The 6,649-nt window shown below is 45.3% G+C and overlaps 1 non-coding gene across 1 annotated transcript; it reads right to left on the bottom strand.

Moving 5' to 3' along the window:
- Positions 1-1,621: 1,621 nt before the first annotated feature.
- On the bottom strand, positions 1,622-1,755 carry LOC131398012 (small nucleolar RNA SNORA31). The gene has a single exon (XR_009216810.1). It is a non-coding gene; the product is annotated as a small nucleolar RNA SNORA31 (small nucleolar RNA).
- Positions 1,756-6,649: the final 4,894 nt, after the last annotated feature.

Raw genomic sequence — 6,649 nt, 5'->3', positions numbered from 1 at the left:
AGCAACCTCTCTCTTCATCAAGCACTCCTGTGATTTTTATGAATGTCTGATCTTGTTCCAGAATTCCAAAATGGTTGATTCCAATCATTCTTTTCAGCTCAGTGGAGGGACTGAACCCTACAGCTTCCTACTTTGCCATTTTGTGTGACATCACTTCAACCTCATTCTTTTGCATGTAGATATCCAGTTGTCCCAGAACCATTTGTTGAAGAGACTATTCTTTCCCCATTGACTGGTCTTAGCACTACTGTTGAAAATCAATTGACCATAGATATATGGGTTTATTTATGGACTCTCAATTCTCTTCCATTGGCCTATATGTCTATCAATATTATACTCTTGATTACAGTGGATTAATGGTTAAGGTTTTTTTCTTTTTTGTGAGGAAGACTGGCTCTGAGCTAACATCTGTGCCCATCTTCCTCTATTTTTTGTTTGTGGGATGCCACCACAGCATGGCTTGATGAGCAGTGCATGGGTCTGCGCCCAGGATTCAAACCTGCAAACCCTGGGCCGCTGAAGTGGAGAGCAGAACTTAACCACTGTGCCACCAGGCAAGCCCCAATGGTTAAGATTTAATATCTGTGAGGTAAGTCCTTCCTTACTGTTCTCTTAAATAATTTTCTTGGCTATTGTCAGCCATTTAGTTATTGACTTCCTAGTCATAATTTTGAACAGTTGTTTTCCTATCATGGCAGACACTGGATTTAGCTTCCCAAAGACCTTTCTCTTTGTTTTTGCCTTCCACTACTATGAAAGCTGGAAAGCTAAACTATTCACCTTCCCATATTCCCTTGCGGCAAGGGATAGCCATGTGACAAGCTCTGACCCATAATATATAAGTGGAAGTCACTGGGTGAGGCTTCTGGGAAACTTCTTAAAGGGAACATACTGGGCTGGCAGGCCCCCTTTAGCTTTTGCCACTTCTTCCTGCCTGTAACGTAGACAAGGCCTACAGAGCATCAGGTCCTTGATAATATGAGTGAGCTAATAGACTAGGCCTGTACTGCCTTCTCCCAGGCTGCTGCTGCTGCTGTTTCTTCTCTTTTTACATTTTGTTAATGTTCTTCTCTGCTATTTCTAACATCTGTGTTAGTTCTGGGTAAGTTTCAATTGATTAGTCTCCTCACTATGGGTGTTGTTTTCCTGCCTCTTTGCATGCCTGGTAATTTTTTTAAACTGATTTGCCTTAAATTAATTACCTTTAACCCTTAAACTTTTAAAAGTGGAATCAGTGGGCCAGCCCCGTGGCTTGGCGGTTAAGTGCACACGCTCTGCTGCTGGCGGCCCGGGTTCGGATCCCGGCGCGCACCGACGCACCGCTTCTCCCGCCATGCTGAGGCCGCGTCCCACATACAGCAACTAGAAGGATGTGCAGCTGTGACATACAACTATCTACTGGGGCTTTGGTGGGGGGAAAATAAATAAATAAATAAAAATTTAAGAAAAAAAAACAAAGTGGAATCAGTCAGAAGGCAAGGGTATAGGGGAATAATTTCCCAATACTTCTCTAGTAAACTCAAACTTTAATTTCTTCTTTGGAGTAAAACAGGCTCTTCACTGTTTACAAGTTTACAAGGATATATCTGAGTTGCAAAAATTCTCTCCATGTTTTTTTTTTCTCTGTGTTCCCCTGTTCAATCTTGGCTGCCACACACAGACAGACAGAAAGCTCAAGGACACTTTTTTCTTCCGTCTGCCATGGAAACATTAGCAGCAGACAGTAACTGCTCAAGGTCTGTCAAATAGATATAGCTCTGCTAATCTTTGATTGGATGCCAGACATTGTGACTTTTACCTTGTTGGGTGCTGGATATTTTTTCTTATTCCTATAAATATTTTTGAGGTTTTTTTCTGGGATACAGTTAAGTTCATTGGAAACCGTTTGAGGCTTCAGATCTTGCTTATATGATGTTAGGAGGGTCCGGAATAGTATTGAGTCTAGGGCTAATTATTCCTTACTGCTTGCAAAACTTTCCTGAGTATTCTACCCAATGCTCCATGAATTACGAGGCTTAACAGTCTGGCTGGTGGGAAGAGTTACTGTCCCCAGCCCTGTGTGAGTGCCTGTCACTGTTCCCGCTAATCCTGTTGCATATTTCCTTCCCCATCATCATGCAGTTTCCTCGCACATGTACAGTGATTAGTGCTCTGCAGATCTCCGAGGTTCTCTCTCTGTGCGGTTCTCTCCTTTTCAGCACGCTGTCTTATGACTCAGTTGCCTTGGTCTTCCCAGACTTCCGTGTCCATCTCCTCAACTCAGCATCTGCAGGTTCCACCTCAGTCCCCCTCCCTGCACCTTGACCTGGACACTCACTCAAGGCTGTAAGCTAGGGCAACAATAGGACACAATTTATGTGTTTCCAATCTATCAGGAATCACTAGCCTTCATGGCATGATGTTCGGTGTCTTAAAAATCATTGTTTCATGTATTTTGTCTCTCTGTCTGTTTCAGGTATGAAAGTAAACCCAGTCCCTGTTACTCCCTGTTGGCCGGAAATGAAGATGGCGATATTAAAAGAGATGACTTGGCTGATGCAGGATTATGATCTGTTCATCTGGACCCTGAGGTGAATTGATGGCATCCTGATGCCGGTGTACAGAATTTCTCAACTTTTGTGGGAACATCCTCAGCCAACAGACCTTGCACACATGGATGTTGCCAGCTCTGGTTGCTATTGTCAGGTTTTCCTGTAATTTAGAGCTGATTACTCTTTGACATTTTGTGCAAAGGCTGCTAGCCAAAATCGGGTCCAAAATTTCCCTCTATAGTGAGAAAAGATTCATACATCCTTGTGTTATTCTTAGACGTTCATCGAATGTATATGTACCTCCCAGTCTAGGGATATGCACCTTCTCAATCACTTGTTTATGTCAAGCTTCACCATCTTTCAGCAAGATTGTATACTTTTCTTCGCTTAGTCTTGCTCTTTTCCAGACAAATTTATTCCTAGGTATTTTGTAGTTTGTGTAGCTATTGTGAATTGGACAAATTTTATTTTCTCATTTTGTTCTAGTGTCAAGGAAAGCTGTTGATCTTGTACAGCTGTCCTGTATACAGAAACCTTTTCAAATTGTCTTAATTAGTTTAGGTTTCTTTTCTTACAGGAGTCACCTGGATGTTTTAGGTACACATTTCTTCTGCATATACAATAGTCCTCCCTTATCTGCGGTTTTGTTTTCTGCAGTTTCAGTTACCTGTAATCAACTGCAGTCTGAAAATATTAAGTGGAAAATTCCAGAAATAAACAATTTATAAGTTTTAAATTGAGTGCCTTTCTGAGTAGTGTGATGAAATCTCACGCCGTCCCACTCTGTCCCACTCGGTACATGAATCATCCCTTTGTCCAGCACATCCGCACTGTATACACTACCTACCCACTAGTCACTTAGTAGCCATCTCCGTTATCAGATCAACTGTCACGGTACCACAGTGCTTGTGTTCAAGTCACCCTTATTGTACTTACTAATGGCCCCAAAGCACATGAGTAGTGATGTTGGTAATTCGGATATGCCAGAGAGAAGCCGTAAAATGCTCCCTTTAAGTAAAAAGGTGAAAGTTCTCGACTTAACAAGGAAAAAAAAATCGAATGCTGAGGTTGCTAAGATCTTCAGTAAGAACGCATCTTCTGTTTCTGAAATTGTGAAAAAGGAAAAAGAAATTTGTGCTAGTTTTGCTGTCACACCTCAAATATGTATGTACAGGGGAAAACATAGAACATATAGGGTTTGGTGTATCTGTGGTTTCAGGCAGCCCCTGGGGGTCTTAGAACGTATCCCCCACAGCTAAGGGGGGACTACTGTACAGATAATTGTCACCTGTTCTTTATCGATGTGTAGAGTTATTCTTTTTCTTGTCTTATTACTTTAGCTAAAAACCTCCAAACACAATGTTGGAAAGGGTGATGAGAGGAGTCATTCCTGTTTTTAATGAAAATGGCTCTGGCATTTAACTACCATATGTCATATGCCATCTGTCCTTGGTAATCAGGTAATTTGATAACCACGTTCAAGCAGTTTCCTTATATTTCTGTTTGACTTAGAATTTACATAAGGTGGGCCGGCCCAGTGGCTTAGCAGTTAAGTGCATTTGCTCCGCTACTGGTGGCCTGGGTTCGGATCCTGGGCGCGCACCAATGCACCACTTCTCTGGCCATGCTGAGGCCACGTCCCACATACAGCAACCATGATGATGTGCAACTATGAGATAAAACTATCTACTGGGGCTTTGGGGGAAAAAAAAAAAAGGAGGAGGATTGGCAATAGATGTTAGCTCAGAGCCGGTCTTCCTCAGCAAAAAGAGGAGGATTAGCATGGATGTTAGCTCAGGGCTGATCTTCCTCACAAAAAAAAAAAAAAAAATTTACATAAGGAATGGATGTTGAATTTTAGAAAAAGCCTTTTCAGGCACCTATTTATGTAATCATACATGTTTGCACACCTGACCCTCTGTTTCTTCATTTGTGAAATGGGGATAATGATAGAACATCATGAGGATTACTGGACAATCCAAGAAAAGGGATCTTCTATGGACTGAATGTTTGTGTCCCCCTCAGGGATATATGTTGAAACCTAACCCCCAATGTAATGGTACTAGTAGGTGGGGCCTTTGGGAGGTGATTATGTCATGAAAGTGGAGTCCTCATAATTGAGATTAATGCCCTTATAAAAGAGACCCCAGAGACCTCCCTCACCCCTTCCACCCTGTGAGGACACAGCTCACATGTGAGACACCAAATCTGCTGGCACCATATCTTGGACTTCCAGCCTCCATGACTGTGAGAAATAAATTTCTGTTGTTTGTAAACCACCAGTCTAAGGTATTCTGTTACAGCAGCCTAAATGGACTAAGATAGGGCAAACCAGGATATTATCTCATCACATCCTCCTTAATTGCATCAATGCAATTAGTTTTGTTGACAGAGGAGACTATACTGCTGACTATTGTGCCACACTGCTTGACCGTCCGTGACCTTCCTCCCGAGCCCCAGGTTCCTGCAGCCTCCTGCGTCGCCTCCTCTAGAAGTCTCTGGGACCTCCCACATGCACCATGACACCAGTTGGCCTCAGTGTCTCCCCCAAACCTGCTCCTTCTCCCTGCACCTTATCTCAGGGACAGCCTCTTTGTCCCCCCGTCTCCAGAGCAGAGCACTGGGCCTTTTCCTAAATGCCTCCGTCACCTCCACTCCCTCATGGCCCGCCAGCCCCACAGCCTGTCCACAGGCCTCCTGAGCATCGCTCCACCTGCCCCCTCCCCTCCTCCCCACACCAGGCTTTGGTCCAGCACCATCCTCTTCTGCCCAGGTCCATGGCTTATTGCCTCCCTGGATCTCTGCCTCCGGTCCTGAGCCATCCTCCACAGGGCAGCCAGGGGCATCTTTCTACATCTGACCACAGCCTTCGGCTTCTCACCTCTGATAATTCCCGAGATCCATAACATGACCTCAGCGGCCTTGCCTGCTCTGGGGCTTTGCTGTCTCATCGTGGACAAGCTGGTCCCGCTGTCTGCCCTGGTGTCCCCTCAGAGTGCGTGTCCCCTGGGCCTCTACTCCTGGAGTGGAGGACTGGAGGGGCATGGTCAGAGGACCTCCATAGTCGCTTCACCCAAGACCTCCGGGGAGGGCCTGGAGTTGAGCCCACCGGGTGGACAGGGAGTGGAGTACAAAGGCACATTTGATTCTCGCCTTTCAGTCTCCTTTTCCCCTTCCTGACAGCACATTTTCCTTATAAGAACTGCCCTTCCTCACACATAAGCAAGAGGTTAGGGTGGGACTGACAGCTCCAGGGGTGGGCTCTGACTGGCTTAAACCAATCAAGGTCCCATCCCTCAGGCAGTGTGAGTGGTAAAGTGGTGAGCTTATGACACAACCTCATCCAATCAGAGTAACTGACAGGGCTTTTGCTTGGGAAAGTTGGACTCCAGCCCCTTCTTTCTCTGGACAATAAGACTTGTGGGGAGCCCGCCCCGTGGTGTAGCGGTTAAGTGCGCACGCTCCGCTTCAGCGGCCCGAGGGTTCGCAGATTCAGATCCGAGCATGCACCGATGCACCACTTGTCAAGCCATGCTGTGGCAGCGTCCCATATAAAGTAGAAGAAGATGGGCATGGATATTAGCCAGGGCCAATCTTCCTCGGCAAAAAGAGGAGGATTGGCATCAAATGTTAGCTCAGGGCTGACCTTCCTCACAAAAAAAAAAAAAAAAAGACGTGGATGTGCAGCTTCAAACCATGAGGGGGGCTGGCCTGAGGTCAGAGACCACACTCAGAGGAGGGCAGAGCAGGGAAAGCTACAGAGAAATGGAGCCAGAATCCTCTGGACATTAAGGACTTCTGGATCAAACTGTACCTGAAGCCTATATTAACAAAGCTCATAAATTACCATTTCCATATTGACTATTTGAGTGAAATTTTTGCTACTTGCAACTAAAACAAAAATCCTAACCTCTCCAGAGTGCCCTTCTTAAGCTAGACACTAGATAGGTGTTGACATTCAAAATATTTAATGACTGATATGAAACCTGGGTCTGAACAATCAGACAGACTGCAGGCTATAGCAATGGGCCTGTGTCACGGAGGAGCTGCTGGACTGTAGGGGGCACCTGGGGAGGGGCTGAGTTGGCAGGCACACAGAGAAGCCACTGCTTGCCAGC

Source organism: Diceros bicornis, chromosome 34 (genome assembly GCF_020826845.1).
Source record: "Diceros bicornis minor isolate mBicDic1 chromosome 34, mDicBic1.mat.cur, whole genome shotgun sequence".
Taxonomy (NCBI): domain Eukaryota; kingdom Metazoa; phylum Chordata; class Mammalia; order Perissodactyla; family Rhinocerotidae; genus Diceros; species Diceros bicornis.
This window is presented reverse-complemented; position numbering and strand designations above follow the sequence as displayed.